Source organism: Teleopsis dalmanni, chromosome X (genome assembly GCF_002237135.1).
Source record: "Teleopsis dalmanni isolate 2A chromosome X, ASM223713v2, whole genome shotgun sequence".
Classification (NCBI taxonomy): Eukaryota; Metazoa; Arthropoda; class Insecta; order Diptera; family Diopsidae; genus Teleopsis; species Teleopsis dalmanni.
In genome coordinates, this window is record NC_051848.1 from 59681539 (window position 1) to 59697110 (window position 15572).

Consider the following 15572-nt stretch of genomic DNA (forward strand, 5'->3'; position numbering starts at 1 on the left):
TTGAATTCATGCAATTTATGGAATTTATATACGCTATATACTAATGATCTTAATTTAATTAGTAAATTTTTTTTAATTTCTTTAATTCTCAAATATGTATATTTATTATTTCACTAGCAATTGTAAACAGAAAAAAAAATTAATTATTCACATTTGTAAAAACGAAATATTTATATAAAAAACTATTGTAAAATTTTACTGTATTACTGGCATATATATTGTAATTATAATTCGAATTATAGTCGGTATTACCGACTTAAATTTAGTGCACTGGACCTGCTGAAGTGCGCAATAATACAAAAATTTACTGAAATTAATAAATTTATCATTTCTGGTTACGAGTAGTAGAGAGATATACGTTAAAGTTTAATATCACCGGACATAGAGTTTAATTAAAATTAATTACGAGTACTCGTTTAACTATAAGACTTATTGTTTTTAATACATATTCTTCAATATTTTTAGTCTTGCATCTCATTTATTGTATAAATATATGTTTTTTTAATTAATTTCAATTAAACTTTATATAAATTTAATTAACTATTGCAGTTGCTATATGACAGTCATCAACTTTTTATAAAGTAAATTGTAATTCTCGATAAAATTTCTTGTAACTAAAGCTTTTAATCCTTGAAATCTGAATATATTTTGTCATTGAATAATTTATTTGTTAGAAAATATGTTATAAACTTAAGAGAGCAATAAAGTTTATTACTTGAAGCTAATTTTTATATACTTGAAATTATTTTGTAATATATTGAAGAGATAATTAATATTTTAAAGATTTCAAATCAGTAACGAATTTCGTGTTCTTAACCATTTTAATTTATTTTAAAAAACTCTTAAAGAATTTTGATTAAAATACAGAATAAGTCTCGCCTCCAGGCGACTACTCTAACTATTTAGAAAGCTCTAACCTTCTTATGTTATCAGTACCAAATAGTTTAATGAAAATTACCAAACAACTGTTAAGTTCTTATAACTTATCATCATATAAGACATTTTGTGTTAATAGGAATCCTATTACTTCAAACTACAACTGTAAAGTTAATTTATTTAGCATAAAAGTCTTATCCCTAGAACTTCAAAAGCAAAATTAAACATTTTCTTATATATTGAGAGTACTAGTACCTTTAGTAATTCAAGAAAACTCCTCAGATACTCCAATACTATAATTTGTTGCATCAGTTATTTCTAACAGCAAAACACATTCTAATCTTAGTAGAAATATTAAAAAGTTTTTTATCTTAATTAATATATAAAATTACGAGTCAACTTTGATTATTGTGAATATTTTTAGTTTAACTTCGAAGCTCATCTTCAATAAAAACAAGATAAAAGCCAATTCTTATTAGAGGTCAAAATGCACCACAACCAGAATGGATCTATTGGACATAGTCTTCATTCTTAACTCTATATATGTAGGGTTTATATAAATTTTAGCACAATTCAATGCTTATTGTTCCAGAGTTTATATTGATGCCTAACAACATTTTTTAGTGAAGACTCTATCTCTCGAGATCATGGCATTCACAAAAAACATGCCCTGAGCTTTCTATATTAGTGTTGTTCATATTATTCGGATATTACCAAAGTTCTCTGATTATTCGATTAATCGGATTGCAGCAAAGTTTCCGGAATTGAAAAAAAAAATCAGATGTTTTGTATATCAGAGGTCTTCGAATATCCGGATTTACTATTAGTTTTCGCAATGAAATTTTCCGGAGAATTTGTGAGCAAAAGTAAAAGGAAAACATAAAGTGCATATGAATGTACATCACACAAATAAATATAAAATTTTTTAGGGATGATAGCATTCGGTTCGTAAAACCGAATGTGAACAGCATGATTCGATACGCGTTCCAGAAAATCGATTTTTCATTTGAGTCGTTTTAGCAGATATTCATTCATTAGATTATTTTCTCATATTTCATGTTGAACTGTAGTCTTTTGATAGCTATCCGAATACTACAGTACTGTCATTCCCTAACGCTTTCAAAAGTTTAGGTTATCATCTAACATTTTCGAAGTTATACTTATAGGCTTAAGGTTGCTTACTGCTGCTTGTAAGTTCTATTCATTTTTCTGCGAAGATATTCTCTTACTTGAATTACGATAGCATTGAAGAAGAATTTTTGGATTAATACTCCTGGACATTTTTTTTTTAAATTTAGACCAAATGCCTCCGCCATTTTCTATTATCGAATAATTCAATCTATGGATCAGATATGAGCATATAAGAATATTCAAAAAGATAACTATTAATTTGTGTAAGTGAAATTATTATTCTTTGTATCTAGGAAACAAAATCAACGTTTTAAAAAATGTGAAAAGTTAATCATTTCTGTCTCATAAGTAAAGTTATTAAAAACTTTAATGTGTATTGCCTAAAAATCCTATGACCTTAGAGCTTTTCTATATAATATTTAGGCACCAATAACGCAATTAAAAAGCAAACTGTTTCACAAAAAAATGTTAATAATAGTTTTCTGTATAAATTATTTACAGATGGTCGAACATGGTCCAACGATCTCCCAAACTTTCTATAACAGTATTTGCAATATTAACAGTAGAACGTGAGCGATTTGTATTCTCACAACGAAGTTCACTGGCGGATGTTCTCAAACCGGAAAGCTATTAAAGTAAGGAATCTTGTTTTTATTATAATGCTCTCGGAAAGAAGAACTTTTGAAATTCTTAAGAAGTGCTGAAAATGAACTTTAGAAATATATTAATTAAAATTCATTAAGTAACTAATTATTATTTATTATTGTTTTTATTCATTGTGACTTCAAGCCATTGTTTGGCTGAAAGACCGTTCTTATGGGTCCGAATTAAGAATGCAATGGTATGTTAGGCACCAAAATTAATTATATAAAATCAAGTAATAATTTTGTGAATTAGCTTTATATTGTAGTACATTATTTAATCCTATAACTTTGACTTTAAGTTGCATGCTTTTGAGAAAAATGTATATAGATAAACATAAAATACCATTTAAAAAAGTGTGGATATAGAATAAAAAGGTATAGCAATGATTGGAAAATTAAAATTATTTTTTTTAATTTTATTATATATATACTTTTATGGATTTAAAATAATAACTAAGACTGTTATATTCATTCATATTTTTTATACTTGATGAACTTCACAATTGTATGACACATAGAAATATATTAATAAATTTCTGATAATTTTTGGATTATAAACAAAACTTCCTTAAAAACTTAGGTATGGGAAAAATTTGATTTAAAAACTTAATATTTTATTTTATTAAATTAATTATTAATTAATTAATTAAATTCCATCCTTATTAACCGATTTTAAATTTCTAATAAAGACCTGGCGATTCGAGATAAAATTTTCATTTAAAATTTAGTGTGTAATTATTATAGAGATTTTTGTTTATTAATTTAAATTTAATATAATTTTAGTTTTGTTTACTTTTATTATTATTATTATTATTATTATTATTATTATTATTATTATTATTATTATTATTATTATTATTATTATTATTATATTATTATTATTATATTATTATTATTATATTATTATTATTATTATATTATTATTATTATTATATTATATTATTATTATATTATTATTATTACGATTTTAATATTTGCATAACAAAAAATTGCCTAACATTATTATACATTAAAGCAATAAATTTTTATTTTTTATATTAATTTAAATAACTTCTTATATAGCATTTTGGTTTATTATAACTAAAATCATAAACTTATAATTTCATCATTTAATTCATTTAATTCATTTTTTAATTTATATGAACAAAATTAAATAAATGTATATATTTATATATATATATATATATATATATATATATATTATATATATATATATAATACATATATATATATATATATATTATATATATATATTACAATTATATACAAGTCAATGATAAACATTCTTATTAAATTAAAAATATATGATGTACTAATTATTATTTTATTAAAGACACAAATGACTCTTTTATAATAAAAAAAATAATAAATCTTTTATCTCTTTTACCATTTGTTTTAAAACAAAAAAAAATTATAAATTTTATATATATATTTAATATTAAAAACCTACTTTTCTTATAAGACCCTGCAGCCATTCCACTATTAAAAGTATTAAAAGAAATTTCAAGATTAATTTAAATTGATTTAATTTATTTTAATTAACAAAAAGAATGATTTAAATAAAAAATTTATAAAAGTTTATAGTTTAGTTTTTATTTTTGATTTTATAATTACATAGTAGTCATAAAACTATCGTCTATATAATAATAAAAACAAAAACAAAATTTAATATATAAGCTTTCATATATTTTTTATTCACACCGTCCCTTTCATTAATTCAAAATAAATAGCTAATTAAATTAAAATTACATCAATTAAAATTACATTAAATTAGTTTAAATTTAATAAATTGGAATAAATTGAATTAATTACAATTAAGTTAAATTTTATAATATTGAACTGAATTAAAATAAATGAAAACAAAATAAAATAAAACAAAATAAAATAAATTTTATAAAATTATATTAAAACAATATTAACTCAAAATTTTGGTCCTTTAAATAAATCTAGTTATGAATCAATTATTTAATTAAACTATTGAATTCCTAATTTATATTATTAACTTTAAAATATTTTGTTTAGTCTTATATACACTTTAAATGAAAATGAAATTTGAATGTAATTAGCCAATAATAAATAGAAAAATTATTAACAATGAATAAGAAAATTTTTTTTTTAAATTAGTAAAAATAAATTAAATTAAATTAATTTTTCTAATAATATATTAATGTATGTATTATTAAATTTTTAACTTAATTTTTAATATATAATGTATACCATAAAATAAACATTTTGTTGTTTTCACTTCTTTATATATACTATAATATTTTTGAATATAAGTATAAGAATATATATATATATATATATATATATTTCTTATTGAAATTAAGATCCATAATCATGGTTCAGTGCGTACATTAAGATAAGTCTTAATTTAAATATTTAAATGAAACATGTTTAAATAACTAAATTATTATAACATAAAAGAACCTATTATTAATATGTATAAGATTTATTTATAGAAAATATAACATATTTGTTTAAAAAAAAATTTTACCCTTGTGTGAAATTAATAAAATTTAAATTTGTTATAATTATTTTTTTTTACTATATAAGAGTAAAACAAACTATTATATAAGAAAATTGTTAAGTTATTTTTATTCTCAATTTATACAAAAAATGTTAGAAAATAAATTAAATAAAATTAATATGAAAAATAAATTAAAGAATATGTTATATAAGTATATATATATCGGACCTCAATCTTAACTGGTCCATACACTGTTAGAATTGTAAATACAAAGAATGCAAAATTTTGTTTATGATATTCCATATAATTAAAATGCTGGAGTCTTGCTATAGCTAATACATTATAGTAATAAATCATAAAATAAAATAATAAATAAATATAATTCAATAAATTGAGAGAACTGTAAAATTGTAGTTTTAAAAATAATATTTCAGCTTAAAATAATAAACTTAAACAGCTCAACTGGAAATACCATGTTTTGCAAAAAAGATATATACGCGCATTAAGAACTCAGGGACTCAGGAACTTAAACCAACTTAATTATATGGTTTATGATTACAATCGAAAATAGTGAAAACTACTGAACAGGTTCCCCTATTACCTAATCAGTTCTCTACTAAATATGGATCTCTCAGAGTGTGTGAGAGCATGTCTATCACATAGCCAGGGATCGGTTATTAAGGTCTTAGCTATATCCTCTCTAAGTGGACTAAGAAAATGCATTAATTTTATTCTAACAAGTTTTAACCACATTAACCTAGACGTCACATAGATACATTTGTTTGACTGGGATGAATTGGTCTCTCGTATGGTTAATTTTTTAAAAATAGTTTTCAAGCGGCTAAAGAATTTTCGATATCACTATATCTATATCTGTATGTCCTAATGGACATATATAGATGTTTTTGCGATAGTATCTGTTAGTATCTGGAAAGCTACATCTAGAATAATGGCGTCAGTTGGCAAAACATTCAACGCAAGCTATCGAAAGCGAAGCGAGCGTTTGGAACCCTAAGCATATCTGGCGTTTAGCCAACATCTCACAACGTTGGTACTAGGATACGCATGTACAATACAAATGTGTGGTCAACCTTACTATGTGGTGACGAAAGCTAGAAGTGAAGTCTGGTTTAGAACGAATCATCTTCTTATAACTGAAGAAATAACGACACGCAAATACAAGTGGCTTGGAAATAATTTAAGAAAACCCGCTGGTGATATCGCAAGAAAAGTTTTAGATTTCAACCCTCAAGGCAGTAGAATACCGGGCACCCGCGGAGAAACAAACTGAAGCCATATTAAGAAACGCTGGAAAGAGCTAGAGTTAAACAAAACGTCTTGCATTAGATAGGGTTCAATAGAAACTAATTGTTAGGGCCCTATTTTTCGCTTCGAAACAAAAGGATTAAATATATATCTCTTTTAGAAATATTTTTAAACAATCAATATATCACACACTTCACATCTAATAAATATGTACTAAATAATCGTTGAATGCAATTTCATTAAACATGCCATTAAAAATTATTACTTTTTATTTTGGATATAGATTAAATTTTAAATAAATTTAAATTTACAGTACAGTGTTATTCTTAGACATAATTTTAAACAATTAATTAAATTAGCAAATCCACATACTTCATGACTCCGCTTTGTTTTAAACATGAGCGCCGAAAACTGGGCAATGCTAGAGATAAATATCATTTGTGTAAAAAATAATAAGTTTACCAAAAATGTTGCATACTTTAAGTGCAAGATCATCAGAGCACTTGGAGGCACTTATATGGATTGATTTTTGAGGATCGAAATTGCGGTAGATTAATTAATTTTTTCTTGAGGCCAAAGTAAATTAATTTCTCAGATAGAGAATTTGTATTAAAAATAGCGAGAAAAATATTGATGATTTTTATAGTTTGTTCATTTTTATTAAATTTATTTCTAACATCTGTTTTGACGAAAGAAACTAAATTCTTAATAAAAACTATTGTTTTCAATCAAAAAGTGATTCAATCTTTATCAAAAAGTAGTGAAATTGCAACAAAAAACATTTTTTTTTTGTAATAAATTAAGTTTTTGACCGACCATACAGCTGTTTCGAGTATAGCCAAAGACCCATCATCAGTAGTCTTGGAATTATTTCTTACATTTAATTGATCGTGAATATTTTTATTAAGACTACAAATATCAAGAGTTGAACTCGTGCCCAGCCAAATTTTAAGCTCATAGCCAGTGTTCTTTAGTCAATTGACCGAAAGCCGTACTTGTCTTGTATGTTTGAACTTGAAGTTTTGTGAACTCACTTGCTGTGTTATATTAGAAAGAAATCATAAGTCAGCTGTAGAATAATTTTATTAATTAATTATACTTTTTTATTTTTAATTGTTTAATCATTTTTTCAAGCATCGCAACAGTAATTGAAATCTTTAATTATAAAGTCTGACTAAACTGTATGCAGATTTTACCCAAAACAATATCAATAAAGAGAAACAGTGCGGTGTATCCTTAAGTAGTATTTCTACTGATGTCTATTGTTATTTTATATCAGTTTCCAATGGTTAAAAGCGTGACTACATACCCACCGGATTTTTGGCTTTTTCACCAATATTTTTCTATATTGTAGTAGATATTTGTTATACATTTTTAACGTGATGCTCATTAAATTAAATCACAGTAATTATCTACAGTACGTAGAAATATAAATAATAGAATTGAATAAATGTAGCTTAGTAATACTGCACACAAATAAGCTACAATAGCTGGTTACAATGGCTAGCTACTATATTCCATATATTTGAATTCAAGTGAAAGGCGTGATTTGGGTGGCTCAAGCTCAGGGCAAATAAAATAATTAGTCGTTGCAGTTTAAAGTTTTTATATCTTAAGTATATTTTAGATTTTCCATTCGCATTCATTAAAAATAAGATCATTTACTACTAATTGAAAATTTATTTATTTAAGGAAGAGTACCATATTCTGATTTAAATGTAGTGCTATATAATAGTTCCTAACAATATCATAATATTAAATATTTTATAATTCTAATTATGTTTGAATCAAGTTATTCATAAATATCCATTTTTAAACCCGATAAGAGTTGATTACTGATAAAGATCAGTCTTATTTTAATATATATCTAATTTAACTTTAGTCGCTTTATTATCTTCATACCGAAACATGTTAATAAAGTAAACACCTGACATTTGAAATTGTTAAATACTATGTAGTTGTTTACATATGTGTAGGAGAAGGATTGGATTGTTATACTGAGTAGTTATTCTAGCAGTTAATACAATATATTTTTAACAATCTTAAAATTTAAAATAAACAAATATAAAATCAAAGTTATAAAAACTGCATATGTAAAAATTTAAATTAAAAATGAAGATATAAAAATATATATACAAATACCAATAAAATATATTAGACAAGGTTAAGAAACCAAGCTAAAACAAAAATTAATTGTATGAATGCTTTCCATGATACTTCTAAGCATTTTGATAATAATTAATAAAAACTTATTTTTTTAAACATTAACATTATTATCATCGGCACTACAATGGACACCCGAATAATGGCCTCATACAACAAGTCTCTCCATCGATCCTGATTATCAACCAATGTTAATTAATTCGAGCATGCTGATCTACACCGTTATTCCAACTCTGATATAGTCTAACTTGCTTTCGTTTACCATACACTTAAACACATCGCTTAAAGATGTTACTTGACTTCCCCCACCGTGGTCTACAGAGTTCAGTTTTGTAACTACGTCTACTGCCAGATTAATGGTATGGATGTGAAAGCTATCACTATATATATAATCATTTACAAATAAATATAGTAATAAATGTATGTTAGGAAAACATATAACGAAACATCTTAAAAGTTTTAAATCCTTCTCTTAATGACAACATACATGAAGAAGCACAATGAAGTTATTTTCGCTCAAGTTTTGAATGTACTCATGTACACCCCATCATTATAGATTACTGGCGTTGTAAATAACATCCTAGACGAAGCTCTAACAGTCAACACGCTCTCAAGTGAATATTTCGATATAAGAAGAATATTTAGATACATAGATGATATTATAGAGAGAAAACAAAGAAAATTTGATTCAATTCTTTTAAATTGTAAAAGGAAAAACAATGCCTCCAAAACATAAAAGAGTATTAATAATTTACTATAAAAACAGAATGAGTTTGTACTATACCCTACGCCCATTTATAGTACAAACCGATGCGATATGTGATACATACTCGCGTTGAGTTTAATGATTAAGCGCTTTGAGCTTAGCATTCAGTGTCAATGCAACTATTAACCTTGCTTGCTCATTCTAGTACTACACAATCGCACCAGAAATTAATAAAGTACAAGACATTATTGTATGACTACACAACGCACTGTCAGGAACATATTTTAGAAAATATAAGAAAAATATTATTTGTAATCACCAATCTAAGGTCTCTTTCTGCAATCTTCTTTTCTTATTTTCACTACTAGAGCTGTAAACAAGATCCCTTGTTTTGTTATAAGGGATTATGTTACAACTATGATGTGCATCTATAACTGTGTTACTAATATGGGCCGACGTTTAGCGTCTAAGTATGGCGACTCTAGTGCTAGGCAAGTTATTACTAATATAGATTATCCGTTTGTATGTAATTGTATGTACTCTATGACTTAACAGAAATCTTCAAAAGTCTACACGCTATCAGCAGACATAAATAATCCATTTTAATAGAACGGCTCTAGTGGTTTCTCCATCCAAAATAGCAGTTTAAATTGGAAGTAGACAAATGTAGGCTAGTTTTCCAAACAGCTACTGTGGTAAGACCTCTTTCTGTGGTTTTATAAGAGGTCGCATTTTAAGAGCGTAGGTGAGTCCTGTGTCTCATTAGAAATGCTGACAATAGCATGTATCTATTTAGCAAAAATAAAATATATGCATATGCAAAAATAGTTCGATTAATTCTAAAAATATTATATTTTAATGCACTTTAATGTCAAATGTTCACAAATAAATGGCAAATTTTTCATTTAATGAATTCAAAATTCTGCAAACCGTATGTTTTGTTCTTTGACTGTCTTGGCATTTAAAACAAATAACGGCGAAATATTAAAAATATTTTCTTAAAATTAATATTTGTATATAATTAACAAAGTACACACATAACAATCAATATAAAACATATATATGTATCTGTATATATTTAAAATTTCTTCTTCATTTTTCACTTTTAGTCACAATTAGTTTGAGATACATTTTTATTTCTAAATTTTTTTCTCTTTTTATTGCAAACACATTTAGTGGTTCATACGCTAAAAGATTTATCTTTCTAATTTCACATTTATATTAGTAAATATAGTCAATGGATGACTTCCTGTCGACCCACTGTGTCGTTCCGTAGCGACAATGACAACTGCAATGCATGCTGTCGTTTGATGTACGCCAGATGCAGCCGCCGTCATTAATACTGTTTAGCGACGTCTAATGCCAAAACATTCGAGAGCAGTGGACATGGCCAGGGACGGATTAATAAAACAAATATATTCGCCTAGCAGGTGCATAATTAAAAATTGCGTTGCCGACATAATATCGAACGTGGAAATAATATGCAAAAATGAAACTGCAACGAACGCTCGCTTTTTCACTCAATGTTGTCCGCATAAGAACCGCATATATTCTTGTATATGAAATATACGAACTAATATATGTATGTATTACACATTTATATATATTATTTTAATATATATAAAACTTGAACCGACGTCACATTTAGTGCAGAAGAAAAGCCATAAATTTGAATTTCATTTTTACAGCACTTAACGAGGTTAGACATGCACGAGTTTTTCTCTAAATATATCGGAACTATAATACAATGTCTTAATTATTTTGATTGCATAAATAATGGAACAAAGTATACTGTATTGGTAGAATTAAAAAATTTATTTTATAGTACCAAACAACATCTAAGCTTGAAAATGGTCAATCGTAGAGCAAACTAATTCCTATAATAATGGCTTACCATTCCGATGCTTTCTGTTGCATTACCAGTTCATCAACAATTGACTGTGGTATTTAAACTTTAGCCAACTACTGGCTTCTATAGTAACCTATCTACAGCTAGGTACATATCTACAGCTAAGTATATATAACCTATCTACAGCTAAATAGGTAGCTATCCATCTATGTATCTATCTATCTATCTACAGATCAATTGATTTCTTAGAACTTAATAAGTAAATTTTACACAAAAATATAAGTACGCAATGATAATATCTAGACCCTTATGCGTCCATAATTATTAATAGACATCAGTAATTAATTCTGAACGATGGCTCTAACTTTTGCTGATATTTTTATTAGAAGTATTGAATATATTTTTCTAATGATATGTCAGTGTTAAAATTATTGATTTTAAATCAACAAAAAAAATAGATATATCTTTGCGACAAATTATAATAAATAATTATAAAAAAATAAGTAATAAATAAATAATGAAATTTATAATTTATTTACTTTGACTTAACTTACATCCAATAATATAGTTAACCCCGTGTTAGTGTCTAGCTTTGAGAATTGGCTCAAGTCCTTGCTATCCCTTCGAGCATATATCGTACTTCACTGTTTTTAAAAATCGCAAATTTTAATATTATTATAATTAATATTATTATTATTTAACATTAATGTTAGCATGTTTATTATAATATCAGATTGTAACTTAACCTATTCAAATAAATTCCTTATAAAGTATTTTCAATTTTGTCGTTTTTTGGCTATGTATCTCAATTCGCTTATTGATTTCTTCTTTTCACGTTCTATAGTTCTATACCAGGTATTGCGTGAGCATCCTTGTGTTCTTTTTTTTTGCGTTAAGTCAAATGCATCGAAAGTTACAGTATAAGACTTGAACCCACCTCTTATCAATGAATATGATAGATTGCAACCGTGTACAGTGGATGCAACCCCATTCCAGTAATCAAGGGAGAGATGTTTGAGCAAGAGGCATAATACCTAACGGACTAGGTACATCTAAACCAAGGAAATCTTTGTGTTCTTATGTCTTGTAGGTTTTGATAAAGTACGGCGTGCGTTGCATGGTTTGTTTCTTTGCGTAGAGTATGACTCAACCTTCTATATTTTCATAACCGTATTACCTGAACTATTAGTTAATATTAATTTTGAATATTCTTCTAGAGTTCTGCATATTCCATTAGAGTTTTATTTATAATAAACTGCCATTTTTCTTTCGAATTCATTGTCGCATTCTATATTTTATTTCTAATTGAATATATTGGGTCCGTTGCGTATCTTATTCTGGGAAAATAGGAAAATCATGTACTACGATGACGCATCATAAACCTAGAGCTTGCCGAACTTCATTAGTTTTAGAATAAACATTAGCCTACAATCGAACGTTCCCGAATAAATCCATCATCGAAATCCACCTTTTTTGAATTGAAAAAGAACGTTCACTATTATTTTTTAAAGCGTAATTTTTTCTGTCTTTTCTCTTCCAATGACTATTACAGCATATTCTGATGTTTTGTTTTTGATATATGCAACACTACGTTGCATCTTCAGTCACACCGACTAATATATTAAACGGATTACTGCAGGACATGCTTAAGATGTCTTTGCAATGCTGAACTTTCCAGGCCTCCTTACTCTAATCGCTTATTAGAGTGGGTGAAAAAGAAAACACCGACTTTTCAAATCTCCAAATTTTTGGTCGAAACTCTATTAGCTGTAATTTTAAGTCAGACAATACAATGTCATCTAGAAGAACATTTTAAACTTTCCTTATATTTTGTTCATTGTGAGTGGTTTTTGGCTCACAATGACGGCCACCAAAGCAGGCATGGCACGATATTTTTTTTAGAATTTTTTTCATCTCTGTACCTCTTTAATTCAATTCAAAATGATTATACCATGTTGTTTTCCACCGAATCGGTGTGACATACACAGAGACGTCACACGAGCGTATCAAACATTAAGCAAAAATACAAAGAACAAGAATTATAGGAAGAATTTTAAACATCGAACAATAGAATAAAAAGCAAACAGGACTTTTAAAAAATAAATATTAATAGAAAGACCATTTAATCGGTATTACAAGCATTGGAAATATAAACTGTTTTCTGTTTATTTTGAAATAACATAAGTCATCATCACTTCTCTGCAAATGATCAAAATCGTAAAGATTTATGCCTGGGAAGATTTGCTAAACGTTAAGTTTTTGTTTAGTGACTTTCAATTGAAGTTTGATTTACATTGTGACCGAAAAGTTTCCGGAAAATTTTAAATAAAACGCAAAATTCTTAATCTTCATCAATATTTATTTTATCTCCTTCAAAATATGCTCCATTAGAAGCGATACACAAATGCCAACGTTTCTTCCAATCATCAAAACATTTTTTATAGGCGCTTTCCGGTATGGCTTTGAGTTCCCTCTGCGAATTCTGTTTTACGTCTTCTATGGATTCAAAACGCGTTCCTCTGAGTGGTAATTTGAGTTTGGGAAACAGGAAAAAGTCACACGGTGCAAGATCAGGTGAATACGGTGGCTGTTCGATGGTATTTATTGAATGTTTGGCCTTAAAATCGTTGATAATGTTGGCTCGGTGCGAGGGAGCATTATCGTCATGAAAAATCCATGAATTATCCTTCCACAATTGAGGCCGTTTACGGCGGATAGCTCTCACGACCGATGCCTAGCTCTCGTGCTATCTCTCTAACACTCACATGAGGATTTTGGAACACGATTTCCTTTGCCTTTTCAATGTTTTCGTCGGTGGTAGAGGCCGAAGGTCGTCCAGAACGCGGCATGTCTTCGACGGTCGTACGACCGTCCTGAAAGGCTTTGTACCACTCATAAACTTGAGTTTTCGATAAAACTGATTACCCATAAGCCTTTTGTAGCATTCGCAACGATTCTGCACACGAAATTTCGTTCGGAACACAAAATTTGATGCAAACTCTTTGTTCAATATTTTTTTCCATTGTTTTTTTCGCAACGCACTACTGAGGTGAACTGGTTTCAACAGCTGCAGTAAACGAACTGTCTGACAGATCGCGCTCATTTTTGGCATAGTAATTAAGGACAGTGCTGCCAAACTACATAAACTTAAAATATCGAAAAATATACAGCGCGCGAATTTTAAATGAGAATTTCCGAAAGCTTTTCGGTCACAATGTAAGTTGGGAATGTAAGTTAATGACAAAGACAGAGTCTGAGAAGGATATATGGATATTAGGTTCAACTTCAAACAGGTATGGTAATATCTATGAAATGAAGCCATAAGTCAATTAATGCTGGATTTGCCATGAAAAAATTTAATCACATGTCAAGAATAAATTGTTTAAATTTTGATACGTAACTGTTTAATATACAGTTACGTCATGACCACAATTGAAGTCAACTTTCTTTCTTGGAGACATTCAATGGTATTTTAGTGATCCTTTCTTATAAACATGTTTTCATCTTACTTATAAAATATGTGAAATAATAATTGGGATGCAATCTATTCCTGACACCTCATTGTTATTATACTTACTTACTAAAATAATACGTCGCACATAGTAATAAAATGAAAGTCGCAGGAATTGTATGACTACTTGTCATCCTTTGGGCTGATGAATCTTATTGTCATATATCTAGGTTTACTTAATCTAATTTTGAGCGGAACCTGCTCAGTACCACGGTATCTATACTGACGGTCCACTGCGAAATAGGAAAGTATATTATTCTAAAGTTCTAATCAATCATTTTGTATTACCTGTTTTTATTTGTTTTTATTCCATATTTTTTAAGAACACGAGGCTTAATAACAACTGGAACTTATCATATTGTCTTCTCTGATATTGATACTTACTTACTTACTTCGTTGGCCATAACAAACTTGAGTTGTCCTTGGCTGCGTTCAGAAGCCTTCGCCAGGCAGCCCTATTTGTGGCTTGGGGCTACCAGTTGGTAATACCGAACATCTCCATATATTTGTTCACCGGGTCGTTCAACCGAAGAAGCTGACAAACTCTATTGCCTTTTTAACCTGTGGGTACCGATCACACACCTTTCTAGCCGGAATACTTTCTTTTATTCGCATGACAATACCAAGCAAGCGATATTAATAGAGCTCAAAGACGACACTTCTCTGACAATTCTTAATTGTATCTTTATTTAACAAATAAATTAGTTAAGTTTAGATATATATAGTTGAGTTTGAAAAATGGTACTTTTTATTGAATACAAAGGTAATTAACACATAAGATAAAATTACATAAAAATATATAAAGCTACACAAACAATATCAGAATAATGATTAGGGGTACGAAAGGTGATGTCGTCAATGTTAGGGTAGTAAATTAGAGCAAAGTTAGTGATTTCCATCATAACAACTTAAGCATGGAGGAGTGTATAGACTCATTATTATAGACTCGTATTATC